General features: G+C 41.6%; 1 long non-coding RNA gene across 1 annotated transcript; it reads left to right on the top strand.

Moving 5' to 3' along the window:
- Positions 1-1,857: 1,857 nt before the first annotated feature.
- Positions 1,858-18,335, top strand: LOC117529535. The gene is made up of 3 exons (XR_004566035.1): positions 1,858-2,225; positions 14,022-14,029; positions 18,324-18,335. It is a non-coding gene; the product is annotated as an uncharacterized LOC117529535 (long non-coding RNA).
- Positions 18,336-19,108: the final 773 nt, after the last annotated feature.

Below are 19,108 nucleotides of genomic sequence, written 5' to 3'. Positions count from 1 at the left end.
TTGCGTACCAATGAGTAAACGTGGCGCAAACTATTGTAAACTGTGCGAGGCTGCGTGCCAGTGCACAAAGAAAATTTCTGGCATGCATCAATTTTGTGCCATGGGCGTGAACTAGTCAACATTGCGGAACCTATTCACAAACACTATGTGTCAATGCATGTCATTGCGCGCAGGGCCTCACACAGTTTACAACATTGCTTTTGCCTTTTTCTTTGTTGGTTGGAGTTGCCAAGCAGATCTGATATGGATTTCCATGTTAAGTTCTGGACCACAAAAAGATAAAATTAGATTTTGAAATGGATCCACAAAAAGTGATCGAACCACCAAATGTTTAAAGAAATTTGTTAGCAGGATTTGTTGTGTGTGTACATAGATAGATAGATTGATACTTTATTCATCCCCTTTTATGGGAAATTCATCTGCTCGAGAGTATGCATACATACACAATTCATCCATTCAATAAAATACCAATAAATAAGACAAATATAAAACACATTAGAAGTAAAAATACATGAACAAGAGGCGTTAAACAGTTTCATGGCGGCCGGGACAAATTATCTTCTATACCTCTCAGTCCTGCATCTCCTGTCTCTCACTGTGGTTGCTTTTCTGAGCGACCACAGTGTCATGTAGAGGATGAGATTTGTTGTTAATAACGGAGTTCATAATACACCTTATCCTGCTCTCCACCAGTTCACCCACAGAGGCCGCCTCCCTCACCATCACTGACACGTACTTCCTGACAAATTTGTCCAGTGTGTTACTGTCCCTGACAGACATGCTCTTCCCCCAACACACCAGCAAACAATACAGCACTGATCACAACAGATCGATAAAAAAAGGAAAAGCATATCATTACAAACATCAAAGGATTTCAGTCTTCTGAGGAAGAACAGTCTGATTTGTCCCCTTTTATATGCTGCATTTACCTGCACTGACCAATCCAGTCTGTTGTCAATGGGGACTCACTAGGGGAGCTGTGACGTCTACTTTTGCACACCCCCAGGACTAAACCAAACCAACTTTTTTAGGTTCCTTAGATGACCCCAAAACACAATCAAGATGTTCCCAAAAATAAAAACTGGCCTCAAGCCAGTTATCCAAGATGGCCACCAAAATATGGTTACACCGAAAACACCTTTACACAACATATAAAAAAACGTAAATATCACAGATATTCAATGAGAAGACCATTGCAGGTCACAGCAAACTCATTTGTGCCTAAACTAAATTCATTCATGGGTCTAAGATTCAAAATGGCGTCTAAAATGGCCACCAATAGACCCTTATCATTAAAATACATAGTAGGAACAAACAATAGACTTAATAATGACAAAAATCATTGGTGTTTAAGTGAAAAAACCCTATTTTGATGGTCATCTTGGACGCCATCTTGGATAACTGGCTTGAGGCCAGTTTTTATTTTTAGCAACATCCTGATTGTGTTTTGGGCTCATCTAAGGAACCTAAAAAAGTTGGCTTGGTTTAGTCATGGGGGGTGTGCAAAGGTAGTGGTCGTAGCTCCCCTAGTAACTCATTTTGGGGTCATCCAAGGAACCTAAAAAAGTTGGTTTGGTTTAGTCATGGGGGGTGTGCAAAGGTAGTGGTCGTAGCTCCCCTAGTAACTCAGAGGTACTTGTACGTGGGGACCATCTCAATGCCGACATAGTCTATATTGACTGGTAGGTGTTGTGCTCTCCTCCTGCCGAAGTCAACTATCATTTCCTTTGTTTTGCTGGTGTTCAACACCTGTCCATTGCACCTGCTCCAGTTGGTGAACTTCCTGATAACTGCCCTATACTCCATCTTGTCCCCTCCCCTCACACAGGCCACCACAGCCATGTCATCAGCATATTTCTGCATATGACATGTTGGAGTCCTGTAGGTGAAGTCAGACGTATACAGTATGAAAAGAAAAGGGGAGAGAACAGTTCCCTAGGGAGTGCCGATGCTCGTTTGCGCAGTTCCAGAAACTGCCTGCCCCAGCCTGACATACTGTGGCCTCTGTGTCAAGTAGCTGTTGATCCAGGAGATAAATACCTGCTCCACACCCAACTTCTCAAGCTTATCCCTCAGAATAGAGGGATGGATGGTATTAAATGCACTTGAGAAGTCGAAGAACATAAGCCTCACATACCCCCCCAAACCGTCAAGAAAGGAGAGTGCCCTGTGCAGCATGAACAGTATGGCGTCCTCCACACCCATGTGCGCTCGACAGGCAAACTGTAAAAGGTCAAGTGCAGGCTGTAGTTGTGGCCAAAGAAGCTGAAAGAGCAGCCTCTCAAGGGTCTCCATAACTACAGACGTCAGGACCACTGGTCTGTAGTCTTTGACCCCTGACGGCCTCCGGACCTTGGGCACTGGCACAACACACGAGGTCTTCCACTGCCTCGGCACCTGCCCCGTCTGCAGGCTCCGGTTGAAGAGCACCTGTAGAGGCACTGTAGAGGCTCCGCACAGTCCTTCAGGACCCTTGGTGCTATGCCATCAGGTCCAAATGATTTACCAGAATGCACCTTTTAGATAGCTGTCCTCACCTCGTCCACAGTGAAGTAATCCCCGTATGGTCCCCCCGCATAGCTGCTGGGTGGAGTAAAGCATCTGACAGCAGCAGAGGTGGAAACGCCGCTGGGTGGAGTAGCATCTGTTCTGCCCTGGCTGTTCCTTTTATCTGTGTTCAGTCCTGTCTTTAACTGTATATTCAGTTTATTTGTTTGTGTCCCCTTTGGGTTTCAGTGTGTGTATGTACTCTGCTGTCTGTCCCCAGTGTGGGCCCATCAGGTGTGTGTGTGTGTGTGTGTGTGTGTCTGGCCTCTGTGTGGATCCCTGTCATGTGTATGCCTTGTGTGGTGTGTGTGTGGGGTTGTAATCTGCACATGTTGGTCATGTATGTTTGCCATCCTCTGTGTCTGTAGTCTGCTAGTTCCACTCCTCCCGGCCTTTGGTTAAGTCTTGTAGCACTTTGTAATGGTTTTGCTCTCTCGGCTTATTCCACGTGTATCCTTAGTTCCAGTTTTCACCTGTTGTGAGTCTTATATTTGGAAATCATGGACATCGTGTCCTCCGGACAAAAGAGGAAAAAGACCATCCAGATTGTTACCAGCACAAAGTTCAAAAGCCAACATCTGTGATGATATGGGGGTGTGTTAGTGCCCAAGGCATGGGCAACGTACACATCTGTGATGGCACCATCAATGCTGAAAGGTACATCCAGGTTTTGGAGCAACACATGCTGCCATCCCAGCAACGTCTTTTTCAGGGACGTCCCTGCTTATTTCAGCAAGACAATTCCAAGACATATTCTGCACGTGTTACAACAGCGTGGCTTTGTAGTAAAAGAGTGGCTGGTACTAGACTGGCCTGCCTGCAGTCCAGACCTGTCGTCCATTGAAAATGTGTGGCACATTATGAAGTGCAAAATACGACAACGCAGACCCCGGACTGTTGAACAACTGAAGTCGTACATCAAGCAAAAATGGAAAAGAATTCTACCTACAAAGCTTCAACAATTAGTGTCCTCAGTTCCCAAATGCTTATTGAGTGTTGTTAGAAGGAAAGGTGATGTAACACAGTGGTAAACATATCACTGTCCCAGCTGTTTTGAGACATGTTGCAGGCATCCATTTCAAAATAAATCAAATCAAATCAATTTTATTTATATAGCACCAAATCACAACAACAGTTGCCCCAAGGCGCTTTATATTGCAAGGCAAAAGCCATACAATAATTACAGAAAAACCCCAACGGTCAAAACGACCCCCTATGAGCAAGCACTTGGCGACAGTGGGAAGGAAAAACTCCCTTTTAACAGGAAGAAACCTCCAGCAGAACCAGGCTCAGGGAGGGGCAGTCTTCTGCTGGGACTGGTTGGGGCTGAGGGGAGAGAATCAGGAAAAAGACATACTGTGGAAGACAGCAGAGATCAATCACTAATGATTAAATGCAGAGTGGTGCATACAGAGCAAAAAGAGAAAGAAACACTCAGTGCATCATGGGAACCCCCCAGCAGTCTAAGTCTATAGCAGCATAGCTAAGGGATGGTTCAGGGTCACCTGATCCAGCCCTAACTATAAGCTTTAGCAAAAAGGAAAGTTTTAAGCTTAATCTTAAAAGTAGAGAGGGTGTCTGTCTCCCTGATCCGAATTGGGAGCTGGTTCCACAGGAGAGGAGCCTGAAAGCTGAAGGCTCTGCCTCCCATTCTACTCTTAAAAACCCTAGGAATATGATATGGTACTAAGAGGTCCCTAAGATAAGATGGGACCTGATTATTCAAAACCTTATAAGAAGAAGAATTTTAAATTCTATTCTAGAATTAACAGGAAGCCAATGAAGAGAGGCCAATATGGGTGAAATATGCTCTCTCCTTGTAGTCCCCGTCAATACTCTAGCTGCAGCATTTTGAATTAACTGAAGGCTTTTCAGGGAAACGTTTAGGACAGCCTGATAATAATGAATTACAATAGTCCAACCTAGAGGAAATAAATGCATGAATTAGTTTTTCAGCATCACTCTGAGACAAGACCTTTCTAATTTTAGAGATATTGCGCAAATGTAAAAAAGCAGTCCTACATATTTGTTTAATATGCACATTGAAGGACATATCCTGATCAAAAATGACTCCAAGATTTCTCACAGTATTACTAGACTGCAGGGTAATGCCATCCAGAGTAAGGATCTGGTTAGACACCATGTTTCTAAGATTTGTGGGGCCAAGTACAATAACTTCAGTTTAAAAGCAGGAAATTAGAGGTCATCCATGTCTTTATGTCTGTAAGACATTCCTGCAGTTTAACTAATTGGTGTGTGTCCTCTGGCTTCATGGATAGATAAAGCTGGGTATCATCTGCGTAACAATGAAAATTTAAGCAATGCTTTCTAATAATACTGCCTAAGGGAAGCATGTATAAAGTGAATAAAATTGGTCCTACCACAGAACCTTGTGGGACTCGATAATTAACCTTAGTCTGTGAAGAAGACTCCCCATTTACATGAAGAAATTGTAATCTATTAGATAAATATGATTCAAACCACCGCAGCGCAGTGCCTTTAATACCTATGGCATGCTCTAGGCCATAAGAAGATCATTTGTAACCTTCACTAATGCTGTTTCTGTACTGTGATGAATTCTGAAACCTGACTGAAACTCTTCAAATAGACCATTCCTCTGCAGATGATCAATTAGCTGTTTTACAACTACCCTTTCAAGAATTTATGAGAGAAAAGGAAGGTTGGAGATTGGCGTATAATTAGCTAAGATAGCTGGGTCAAATGATGGCTTTTTAAGTAATGTTTAATTACTGTCACCTTAAAAGCCTGTGGTACATAGCCAACTAATAAAGATAGAATGATCATATTTAAGATCGAAGCATTAATTAATGGTAGGGCTTCCTTGAGCAGCCTGGTAGGAATGGGGTCTAATAGACATGTTGATAGTTTGGAGGAAGTGACTAATGAAAATAACTCAGACAGAACAATCGGAGAGAAAGAGTCTAACCAAATACCAGCATTACTGAAAGCAGCCAAAGATAACGATATGTCTTTGGGAGGGTTATGAGTAATTTTTTCTCTAAAAGTTAAAATTTTATTAGCAAAGAAAGTCATGAAGTCATTACTAGTAAAAGTTAAAGGAATACTCGGCTCAGTAGAGCTCTGACTCTTTGTCAGCCTGGCTACAGTGCTGAAAAGAAACCTGGGGTTGTTCTTATTTTCTTCAATTAGTGATGAGTAGTAAGATGTCCTAGCTTTACGGAGGGCTTTTTTTGTAGAGCAACAGACTCTTTTTCCAGGCTAAGTGAAGATCTAGCTGCTTTAAGCTGTGAGTTTGTGAATTATTCCACGGAGTCAGGCACTTCTGATTTAAGGCTCTCTTTTTCAGAGGAGCTACAGCATCCAAAGTTGTGCTCAGTGAGGATGTAAAACTATTGACAAGATAATCTATCTCACTCACAGAGTTTAGGTAGCTACTCTGCACTGTGTTGGTATATGGCAGGGGTAGGCAACCTGTTCCAGAAAGAGCCATGAGGGTGCAGGTTTTCTTTGCAGCCACTGACTCCACCAGGTGATTTCACTGATTAACTGATTCCATCTGCTCAAAGTGATATTAATCAGTAAAATCACCTGGTGGAGTCAGTAGCTGCAAAGAAAACCTGCACCCTCATGGCTTTTTCTGGAACAGGTTGCCTACCCCTGGTATATGGCATTGGAGAACATAACAAAGAAGGAATCATATCCTTAAACCTAGTTACAGCACTTTCCGAAAGACTTCTACTGTAATGAAACTTATTCCCCACTGCTGGGTAGTCCATTAAAGTAAATGTAAATGTTATTAAGAAATTATCAGACAGAAGGGGGTTTTCAGGGAATACTGTTAAGTCTTCAATTTCCATACCATAAGTCAAAACAAGATCTAAAGTATGATTAAAGTGGTGGGAGGACTCATTTACATTTTGGGCAAAGCCAGTTGAGTCTGATAATAGATTAAATGCAGTGTTGAGGCTGTCATTCTCAGCATCTATGTGAATATTAAAATCGCCCACTATAATTATCTTATCTGAGCTAAGCACTAAGTCAGACAAAAGGTCTGAAAATTCACAGAGAAACTCACAGTAACGACCAGGTGGATGATAGATAACAACAAATAAAACTGTTTTTTGGGACTTCCAATTTGGATGGACAAGACTAAGAGTCAAGCTTTAAAATTAATTAAAGCTCTGTCTGGGTTTTTGATTAATTAATAAGCTGGAGTGGAAGATTGGTGCTAATCCTCCGCCTCGGCCCGTGCTATGAGCATTCTGACAGTTAGTGTGACTTGGGGGTGTTGACTCATTTAAACTAACATATTCATCCTGCTGTAACCAGGTTTCTGTAAGGCAGAATAAATCAATATTTTGATCAATTATTATATAATTTACTAACAGGGACTTAGAAGAGAGAGACCTAATGTTTAATAGACCACATTTAACTGTTTTAGTCTGTGGTGCAGTTGAAGGTGCTATATTATTTTTTCTTTTTGAATTTTTATGCTTAAATAGATTTTTACTGGTTGTTGGTGGTCTGGGAGCAGGCACCGTCTCTACGGGGATGGGGTATTGGGGGGATGGCAGGGGGAGAGAAGCTGCAGAGAGGTGTGTAAGACTACAACTCTGCTTCCTGGTCCCAACCCTGGGTAGTCACGGTTTGGAGGGTTTAATAAAATTGGACAGATTTCTAGAAATGAGAGCTGCTCCATCCAAAGTGGGATGGATGCCGTCTCTCCTAACAAGACCAGGTTTTCCCCAGAAGCTTTGCCAATTATCTATGAAGCCCACCTCATTTTTTGGACACCACTCAGACAGCCAGCAATTCAAGGAGAACATGCGGCTAAACATGTCACTCCCGGTCCGATTGGGGAGGGGCCCAGAGAAAACTACAGAGTCCGACATTGTTTTTGCAAAGTTACACACCGATTCAATGTTAATTTTAGTGACCTCCGATTGGCGTAACCGGGTGTCATTACTGCCGACGTGAATTACAATCTTACCGAATTTATGCTTAGCCTTAGCCAGCAGTTTCAAATTTCCTTCAATAAGCAAATATTTGCACAAAAACAAAAAAGTTCATCAGTTTGAATATTAAATATCTTGTCTTTGTGGTGTATTCAATTGAATATAGGTTGAAGAGGATTTGCAAATCATTGTATTCTGTTTTTATTTACATTTTATACAACGTCCCAACTTCATTGGAATTGGGGTTGTATTTAAGTCTGCACTTGGTCCCTGTTTTTTTCTGGGTTCCTACGTGTCTGTCTTGTGCTCGTTTGGTAACATCCTCACTGTGGTCTTAAGCACTCCATCTCGTAGTCTTTTGTACCTGTAGCTTCGGTTATTGTTTAATTCCCTCCGTTTTTTGTGTCACTTGTTATATTTTTGCCTGTGGATTTTTGGAGTGTCTTGTTATTTTTTCTGCCTTATCCCCCCAGGTTCTCTCCTCACTATCCTCCTCATCTACTCATAACTTACTGTAGCAACTAAGTCTTACAACCACATAATAGGACAAGATGCACCAGAACGCTTAAGATTTTAACATTCTCCTGCAAAGGTGGTAGAGGCTGTCAAATAATTACATTTTTAATGGACCTAGGAAACAGTAATTTTGGGGCAAAATTCTTGTTCATCAGTAAATACGTTCATTCATTCATTTTTAGCCTCTTATCTGGCTCCAGGTTGTGGTGGCAGCAAAGCAAGCAGCTCATCCCACACTTCCCTATCCTCTGCCAAGTCCTGTAACTCTTCCTGTGGGATCCCAAGGCATTCCGAAGCCAGTTGAGAAATATAATCTCTCCAGTGTGTCCTGGGTCTTCCCCAGGGCATCCTCCGTGTTGGACGTGCCTGGAAGACCTCCTTAGGGAGACCCCGGAGTATCCTCACCAGATACCAGAACCACCTCAACTGGCTCCTGTCTGTGCAAAGAAGTAGCGGCTCTACTCTGAGTCCCTCCCAGAAAATGGAGCTTCTCACCCTGTCCAGGATTGTAAGCCCAGATACCTGACGGACTAATCTAAGTTACTGCATCTGACCCATTCCCGGATCCTCTCTAAAATTTTATGATATACCATCCAAATCTGACCTTTTCCCCAAGTTCAGTGAAACTAGGTTACATATCAACAAACAGTAGATGGGTGAAAATACATGATCACACTTTTTAAATTGCACACAAAAATGTGTAACTTGTACAAAAGGCTCCATATTTTCTTACAAATGATGAAGTAATCAAGCTTTTTGTAAACTAACCATAATGTAAAACTATACCTGAGGGAAAAACATGTTATCCATCAAACTGTCATGATTTGGGCTAAACTCCAGCAGTCCATCAAAATGTTAACATTAGTTTGAGAAGGATGGTGCAGAAAAACAAAAGCTGCTGGGCATAAGTTGGTTCTGAGAGGTAATGCAGTCAGGGGAAGTAATAGTTCTCATGTTGCCACACACACCTTCAGCATTAGTAAGTTTGTCAAAAATGGATATGCTGTGATTTAACCTGATTCCACATTTAAGAGATGACCAGTGACTTCACTCTGCAGGTAGAACGCTAGTAAAAAAAAAAATTCCTTCATATGTCCTCATGCCCTGTGATCCTGTTTGAATTTACCCCCTTTATTCTGCATCAACACATTCATCACTTCATCCATGTTCTCATTTTTTTTTGGTGAGGGAGAAAAAACAATCAATCTATTAAAAACATATTAAATTAAATGTACTGTTCTAAGAAATGAAGTGTGGTGCCAGTTCTGCCAGGAGACTCACTGTCCAGCATTTCTCACAGTCAGCTAATTGTCTCTAGCCACGCACCTCAGCCACCAGATGCTACCATTAATTGTCACCACAAACCAATAAGATGCAGGCACATCCTTTAAAAGCTTCAAGCTACTCATGTCTTGCTAAAGTTTTCTAGTTGTCCACCCAACGCTCCCTCCACCGCCACCAGCTGGCCCCTGTCTGCCGCAGGGGATGGGCTCCGCCTCCTGCCTTTATTGGCAGGAGTCGAGCTCCTCTCTGCTCATCCCACAACCATAATGAGGACTGAGGACAAACTAAATTTACAACTTTGTATTCAATTTTATAATAACTGTGGAGTCTATCTGGTAGAAGTGGATTCAACCCGTGGGACCCTTTTGTTTGACTATGAGAGAGTAATAAGGTTGGAGCTCTTTTTTCAAAAAAAAAAAAAAAAATGAAGCAACACTATCCAGATAGGATGATAATCTGTTTTTATGCTGTGTTCAAAACCCTTGGAAGGTTGGAGATTCTGAACTCCAGCTTGGGGGGGGGAATGCCATGATTGTGCCATTGGGTTGGAATTTCGGCTCAGAAACCCTTGAGGAAATTCAGCAACCCAAAGTATCTGAGTTGACATCACAGCCATGGCAGACACATTTACAACTTGTGAGACAACAATGTTACTCATACTGAAAAGGCATCTTTCACAAGACATTACTTTTGTTTGTAATATATTCACATTCTAAAATAATTTAGTTAAGCTACCAGTACCACAGATCAGTAAGCAAGTCTTTGACGATTTCATTTAACCCAAAAGATAAAGTTAGCCTCGGTCTACTGTGATAGGCCAAGTAGTTGATCCATATTTGTCTCTGAGGTCATCTCATGAATGGATTTTTTTTTTCTGGAAGTAGGGTGTTTTTATGTGGGGTCTTTCTGACTTTTCGAGGGTTCTGAACACAACATCCGTCCAACTCAGTTTTATTGCTTTGTTTACAAGGACGCTCAAAAACAAATCAACAGGAAGCCCTGCCTGAAACAAGTTTATCATGGTTTCAGCTGTTTTACAAAGAATGCTTCCTTGACACGCATTCTTTGTAAAACAGTTGAAACCCAGCGTTAACCGTTAAGAATTTTAGCTGAGGAAGCTTCTGTGATTTGAAGCGAAACGTCCTCACGTCAAGCAACCCAGTCCAGTCGAAGATTCAAGCTTCTCTACTATGTTCATACAGGTAGTTTTTGTGATGCCTCATCGTGTGGCAACTCATCAGGGAAGGATGAAATGCTTTGGATCAAAGATTGCAACTTTGGAGAAAAGCCATACTCTTTCTTTTACTAGTGCCAGGTTGTGGTATAGGTTGCCAAGCTAATAGATAATTTGCTTACCTTCTGTTTATTGCTTCGAGAATCAATGTGAAATCCACAAAATTCTTTGAATTTATGACTTTCTACTTCTATAACAAAAGTGCAAAATTCTCCCAGAAAACCAGACACTGTTACTCTCGGATCGCGGCTTTTTAACTTACATTTTTTTTTCGTAGTAATTTAACTTGTTTGTAAGTAATCTGAATTTTTGCATGAAATATTTGTCTTGACATGTATATTTTTGCAATTCATTATGAGCATGGATTCATATTTGGATTAAAAAGAGTTATCCAAATAAGGATTATAAAAATCTTGAGGTAATTTTGTCAACAAGTTAGTAATTGTAGTGACTGGGCTAGCCTAACTTAACTAGTGTAGGCAGTACCGATATCTCAACAAAACATGAAATGGATGTATTTTTATGACAGTATAATGTCTTATCACTGCACAGTTTAGCAGATCTGATTTTAGAACAGTTTATACCTCAGTCGCTCAGAATTTTATTACATGGCTAGCTAGCCAATATGCTTAGTCATTCTTGAATAGCAGGGCCTTATCTGGAAAAGATGTGAATAAATTCTGGCATAAAGTGTCGATAAATTTCACCTCAACTGTAATAAAACCTTTTCTAGCCTGCCTTGGTTTTATTTATTGTCTTATTACTGAAACTTGATTTTCAGAAATAAGAAAAAAGTTCATTTTGATTTGTACTTGGGAGTTACTGCAGACAGAATGTGGTTAGTTTCTGTAGTAAAAACAAAGATTAAGCAAAGTGTATTTTATTTATTCTGGTCTGGGGGGGGGGGGGGGGGGGATTCTTCAATTTTTTAGATTAATCCTCTGGGGTCCGAGGGCATGTTTTTGGACAGTTCACTCGCCTGGCATAAATGATTAATTATTGCTGTTAACAGCTCTCCCTGCATCCTACAATCAAGTTTTATGTCTCTTTTTTTTCAAGACAACCTGTCCTTTCAGAATATATATGTTTTTGTTGTGTTTTATAAGTGTAATAAAGGTTTACAATCAAAAATAGGCAAGGAAAAAAAGCAAAAATAATTTTCCACACACATTTATTCAAAACACACAGCAAACTATAATAAACAACTGTTTTGACACTTTATAAAGGTAATTTGAGGTCTTGTGTGAAAGACTGTACAACAAAACGGTTCAAACAACAACACAAATGCACATTTGGAACAACATATACAAAATGGTCTATGCATTTTGTTGTCCATTGATATGGTAAACAGTGCTTTACAGCAAGAAAGCAACAGAGTTATCCAGTAACATTCACATGCAAACTAGTGGAGCAATCCTGATAGTTACACACTCTGTTTGAGCACATGAGACTGTCATCAGAGGCTCTCTGTCTGCTCACTTACGCTGTGCATAATTGCGCAGGGCATACTGAGTATGTACTAGTAGTATGTACTCATTGGAGCACCCGAGGGGCTATTCAAACGGGTCTACTAGTAACATATCACTCCTGAAAACGATCTTTGGCTTTTCACGTGAGGTAAATCTGCCCTACGATTGGATTTTGGAAAACCATGTGACGGTGAACCAATTCTGATTGGACATTCACATTGCGCATGTCATCACACAGCTTCTATGAGGAGTACAAAGATGGCTGATGGCTGGCTAGAAAGTCCACGGAGTTAACCTTTCAGCAAAAAAAGTAAGTTTCTATCTCATATCATTAAAAAGTTATTTATAATGAAGTAAAGCTTGGTCTTAGCCATCGTATACGACGGCGTCGGCCCCAGAGAGTTAATGCTTAAAACCCTTTTATTCAAATATAAAGCATGAAGGAATATATCCTAAATGTGCTTAAATATGCATTAACCATTTGTGCTTTTTCCATTCAGAATAATCATAATATTATTTATCTTTTATTGAGCCAAGAATATATTGTTTGGAAGTCATCATTTATATATTAATAGAGCTTGTTGCTGTTGAAGAATATATTAGTCATATGCTCATAGTGATCAATATTTATCAATGCTTATTAAACACATAATCAACAGCTAAGTTTAATTACATGATATCTATATATTCAAATACTTTTGAAATATATGTTTGTATGCTTTTGAACTGCCGAGTGTGAAGCGTCCGGGATGAAAATCAGCACCTCGAAATCCGAGGCCACGGTTCTTGACCGGAAAAAGGTGCTTTGCCCTCTTCAGGTCGGTGGAGTGTCCTTGCCTCAAGTGGAGGATTTAAGTATCTCGGGGTCTTGTTCACGAGTGAGGGACGGATGGAGCGTGAGATCGATAGACGGATCGGTGCAGCATCTGCAGTGATGCGGTCGCTGTATCGGACCGCCGTGATGAAGAGAGAGCTGAGTAGGTAGGGGGGCAAAGCTCTCGATTTACCGATCGATCTACGTTCCGATCCTCACCTATGGTCATGAGATTTGGCTCATGACCGAAAGAACGAGATCGCGAGTACAAGCGGCCGAGATGAGTTTCCTCTGCAGGGTGGCTGGGCACTCCCTTAGAGATAGGGTGAGGAGCTCGGTCACTTGGGAGGAGTTCAGAGTCGAGCCGCTGCTCCTCCACGTCAAAAGGAGTCAGTTGAGGTGGCTCAGGCATCTTTTCCGGATGCCCCCTGGACGCCTTGCTGGAGAGGTGTTCCGGGCACGTCCCATTGGGAGGAGGCCCCGGGGAAGACCCAGGACACGCTGGAGGGACTACATCTCTCAGCTGGCTTGGGAACGCCTTGGGGTTCCCCCGGAGGAGCTGGGGGAGGTGTGTGTGGATCGGGAGGTCTGGGTGGCTTTGCTTGCCTCGCGACCCGACTCCGGATAAAGTGGAAGAAAATGGATGGATGGATGGATGCTTTTGAACTGTGTATTGTGTGTACCAAATTAAAGGTATGCTATGTTTATGATTATATTTGCTTTTGTTTCAAGATTTGCTTTTGCTTTAGTAGTTCAGTTTCTTAGCATGCTGTTAAAGATGATTTACTTATATAATCATTTTCAAAGTGTTGTAAATGTGATGCGTCCCTGTTTCGGTGAGGCCCTGAAGATACATTGAGAAATATCCATATGTTGCAAACAGCATATGGAACAGGATGCCAGTACTGACCACAAACAGTCAGCTAAGGAGACTAAACTTGATACACGGGTATGATTAGACTTGTTTGTTAGAATATTGTCCAATTTTGAGATATGCTAATATTCTTGTGGTATAACCGCGTGATGAGACTTGCTGACAGCCTTTCAGTTTGCAGTATTCTGGCCCAAAATAATTTCCTATCAGTTTAGGCACAGGTGTCACTTTAGGAGAAAGAGGAAGCAAGAACACTCCACAGCGCGTGTGGGCAGGACCCATGCCACGAAGAAGAGGGATGAAGACCACTCAGATGAAGGACAACGCCTAAGATTAGCATAGGAAGACAGAGGAGTATAAAAACAGAGTCCAGCCCACTGTTCGGGGTTCCGCTTTGCTGAGAGCTTGCAGGAACACCAGACGCCTGGTTGGAAGCTCTCAGCTCCTGCGACCCTCAGAACGTCTGGGTATGATCTCACTCATTCTGTAAAACTTGCATTCTGTTAAATTCTGTGACATTTAAATTCTGTTTAATACATCTCTGAGTGGTGGTCTAGCCCTCAGAGTAATTATGTTCAAACTTAAATAACTGGTCAAAACCTTCTTTCAAATCAACAGATGCACAGGATAAGAGAGACAGGGGAGAGCGAGATTACTGGAGACCCCTGAATTATCCCAAGAAGCACAAAGTCCTCGTTTTCCATTTTGAGCAAATGCCATCTTTATCTGAACAGCTCTGTATCAAGGCCAAATGTAACTCAATTATTTCAAAGTGTAACATCACAAGTGGTTTATTTGATTAGAATGAGTTACATTAAAAAAAGAAGGTGGTATGTCTGAAATACTCTTTACCACAATTTAATTCAAATTCATAAAATTTACCAGTTCAAACAAATTAAACTGAGTCTATTGTCACACATATGCATTATAGGGCTTTTTTCCTGCATCACGGCATCAGCATGTTTACTCTGCACCTCCTTTTGTCCTCTCTGAATTTCATTGCGTTTCGGCTTAATCAGCCAGAAGCTGTAATGATCTGCTAACATTTCATTTCTCCATGAATATTTGATTGTCAAAAATTGCCCTCAGGGAATGAACTGGGCCCAAGGTTTGGTTTTGATTTGTGATTAAACTACCAATAAATCAATTTCATCTGCTTTGAATAATTCACGGTTTAATGGAATGAGAAATGGCAAAAGGGGCATGTAGGTTATGAGATGGTGTGAAGAGTTTGCTGTGAAACGCCACTCAAAACCAATGCCGAGCTCGGCGGTGCAGTGTGGCCGAGTGTGAGTGACTGTCGTCTCACCTGTAGTGCCGTTGGAGCACTCTTTAAAAGGTGACTCATCGAGTGGAAACAGCTGACACGGCAAAAGGAGTGTTACAACACTTGCGTATTAAATGGCAACTGGACTGCATTTCTAGATCACCTTCCCATCTGATGGAGACACTCAGTGTGCTTTACATTAATGCTGCTCATCATCCAAACACATACACAACACAGTGCTACCATGCACGACACTCAGCTGTATGCCACTAAGAACTTGGGGATTAAGGACCTTGCCCAGTGACCTCAGTGATTTCCTGTACACAGTAAATTTTGCAGAGCAAAATATGCTCTGCCGGGATAACACTTGGTCCCAGTCTAAATAGAGTAAAATACACTATTATAGAGTGAAATCAGCTCTACAGTCTTGTCAAATCAAGTTGATTTATCAATGTGATAGACTATATTTAACTCTATTTGGACTGGGACCAAATGTTATCCTGGCAGAGTATATTTTACTCTGCAAAATTTACTGTGTACCCTGTGGTGGTAAAAGGGCATTGTGATTACAAAGAATAGAAGCAATGGAAAAAAAAATGCTACTTTGACATAGCAGTATGGTCAAGATGGTCAAGGGTATCAAGCAAACCCAGCCACTACTGCTCTTCAAGGTACTCCAAATACATATGCAGCCCATGGCACAAGTGCCCATGCACACAAGCACTTGTGTTCACAAGATGGAACCAAATACACACGCGCACCACACGGAATTGTGTTAATCGATGCTTGAATCTTCGACTGGACTGGGTAGCTTGACGCGAGGGCGTTTCACTTCAAATCGCAGAAGCTTCCTCAGCTAAAATTCTTACTCTGGTAGTCTGACTTCTGTCTTGAGCCTTGTAGAGAAGAACAAACAGAAGCCACAAAAGCTGGACTTTTAAACCTAACCAGACCCCTCCTACCGAGAGGCAGAGAGAGGGGTGAAGGAGGCATTGTATGTGAAACAGTTGAAACCCAGCCTTAACCGCGGAGGGGGTCTGAGACATGCTTTGTCCCCTGTTTACAATGGGGTACTCAGGTCAAAGTAGTTTCAGTCTTCTGTTCATGGTAATGAGTCATTCACGTCATCAGGAGAGCCATCAGGAGAGGCGTCAGTCCCATCGTTAGGAGGGACAGCTACCCTGTCATTAGAAGGGTGCTAATTAGAGCACAATAGCTGCTAATTAAAGCAATTGTTTAGTCACTAGCCTATAGCAGTTTGCCTCTCGGTAGGAGGGTCTGGTTAGGTTTAAAAGTCCAGCTTTTGTGGCTTATGTTTGTTCTTCTCTACAAGCGTCAAGACAGAAGTCAGACTACCAGAGTAAGAATTTTAGCTGAGGAAGCTTCTCCGATTTGAAGCAAAACGTCCTGGCGTCAAGCAACCCAGTCCAGTCGAAGATTCAAGCTTCTCTACTATGGAAACCACCTGGACAACTGACAGCCTTCACAGAAACATTGATCTCCCCCTGCACATCACTGCCTGTTCTGATCTGTGAAATCGCTCACCACAATCTGCACTGTTTTTAAATTTTAGCTTTTAATTGTAGCCTGGCATCAAAATAACTGATCAGTCAAAGCCACATTCAAGCAGCATTTATTTTCATTTATTTCGAAATGCATGAAGCAGTGGCGGTTTTTGGTACAGGTGATGCGGGCCACGGCCTGGGGCGAGAGAGAGAGAGAGAAAGAGAGAGAGAGAGACTTTTCCTGGTGTTATTGGTAGTATTTCTCCACTGTTCTCCACTCACACGGAAAAGGAGGCGGACATCCATCAGCATGTTCCTCCATTTCATTGGCTGAGAATGCCTTAGTGGGCGCTTCTGATTGGCTCACATAGATGCCAGACAGTCTGTTTCCCACCTCCGTCTTTGCAACTGTACATGTTTATTTTTTTTTACCCATAAAATTCTATTCATAAATTGTTTTTGGCCCAAGTGCTGTATTTTTTGCATTGACCCGCTAATTTAAATCAGAACAACAAAATGTAGCGGGATGAAAGTCCCGGGTCCCAATTGAAAAGACGTTCCCGCTAGCTTGGCTAACGGGGAGTTCCCCTTTGGCTGACCTGAGGAACGGTCTTTTGGTGCGAGCCGCGTGGGTTCGATCCTCCACCATCGTCCCGGCCACGAAGGTCCTGCTGCTTCAGTCTGGCGTCACGAACAGGATGTGGGTCACAGAGTATACAAACATGCACCTGTGACTTCGGGACAAAGTCAAAAATGGTGGGGAGATGTGTAGCGGGATGAAAGACCCGGGTCCCAATTGAAAAGCCGTTCCCGCTAGCTTGGCTAACGGGGAGTTCCCCTTTGGCTGACCTGGTAGAGGAACGGTCTTTTGGTGCGAGCCGCGTGGGTTCGATCCCCCACCGTCGTCCCGGCCGCGAAGGTCCTGCTGCTCCAAAAATAATAAATAAATGTCCCAACTGCATCTGCCTGTGCGTCATGTCAGTTCTGGGCAGAGTTTTTTTTTGTCATAAATAAATCACTGCATTAAATACCAGACTTAAGAAAACTAAAGAAAATAAACAAATAAATAAATAAATAAACAAGTAGTTGTCTTTGTAAAAAAATAAATCACTGCACTAAATACCAGACTTAAGAAAACTAAAGCAAAAAACAAACAAAAATGCAAAAAAAAAAAAAAAAATAAAAAGTTTGGTATGGCTTGGTAGATCTTAATAACCTCTCAACTTTAAAAGTAGATCTTGGTTCAAAAAAGGTTGGTTTGCTCTTTAACGTCTTGATTATTGTTCTTTACAACACTGTTTGTCCTCTTTGTTCCAGACTAATATATATAATATGTCTGAAATTCGGTTTGCGGTTATTAAATTCCACGCAGATTAAACGTAGCAGACACAGATTATTCGTTAATTGTTTTAGCAAGTTTTCAGGGTATCATGCATGCAGTCTCTTATTAACGTGACGAAAAGCATAAAAATTTACATTTTTGTAGTATAATATTCATTTACAATTGCCATCATGTGGATTCTCTATGTTGTTTTGACTGCAGCGACTCTCTGGCGCACAAGGGAATATGGGATACATGAGAACCCTGGATGAGCCATTTTTTGAGTGCACGCACTATATATACAACAAAAATATAAACGCAACACTTTTGGTTTTGCTCCCATTTTGTATGAGATGAACTCAAAGATCTAAAACTTTTTCCACTTACACAATATCACCATTTCCACAGGCCACAATTGACAACCTGATCAACTCTATGCGAAGGAGATGTGTTGCACTGCATGAGGCAAATGGTGGTCACACCAGATACTGACTGGTATCCCCCCCCCAATAAAACAAAACTGCACCTTTCAGAGTGGCCTTTTATTGTGGGCAGTCTAAGGCACACCTGTGCACTAATCATGGTGTCTAATCAGCATCTTGGTATGGCACACCTGTGAGGTGGGATGGATTATCTCAGCAAAGAAGTGCTCACTATCACAGATTTCGACTGGTTTGTGAACAATATTTGAGGGAAATGGTGATATTGTGTAAGTGGAAAAAGTTTTAGATCTTTGAGTTCATCTCATACAAAATGGGAGCAAAACCAAAAGTGTTGCGTTTATATTTCTGTTGAGTATAAGTCAGTTAACAGTAAATAAACAAAAAAGTGCATTGAAAAAATATAAAGTTGAGTTACCCTCTATCTATAGAGCAATGTCAATTTTTGATGATCTTAGATAAATATATGATGTCAAAGCTTCAGAAAGGCATTTTATGTTTGATCTACATCCCAAAACTATCTCACTAATCCGTGCGCGAGCATGTCACTGACTCCTCTAATCACTTCAAAAAGAAAAAGCAACGTTGCTGTTTCGTGAGTGAACTTACGTGCATGCAGCCCATCCTGACAAGTTGTTGAATTAAAGAGGCGGCTGTGTCATAAAAAAAGATTTAAACTACAGGTACCAGACTGGAACAGTTTGGTTGCTGCAGTCTTCACGCAAGGTACAACTTGTCAAAAGTTAGGCGTTTGTTTTATAAACTTTGCAAACCAACTTTATTCAGTCGCCGTTATCTTCTGCTCATCTTTATTTTGGGATGTTTACTTGCTGTAACACTTGGTGCAATATTGTGAAGGGAAGTGAGGAGCAGCAAGAAGCCGAGAGAGCAAGCTTCTGA

The sequence above is a fragment of the Thalassophryne amazonica genome, chromosome 17 (genome assembly GCF_902500255.1).
Source record: "Thalassophryne amazonica chromosome 17, fThaAma1.1, whole genome shotgun sequence".
Lineage (NCBI taxonomy): Eukaryota > Metazoa > Chordata > Actinopteri > Batrachoidiformes > Batrachoididae > Thalassophryne > Thalassophryne amazonica.
Note: the sequence above shows the minus strand (reverse complement) of the source record. Positions and strands in the feature narration are given on the sequence as shown.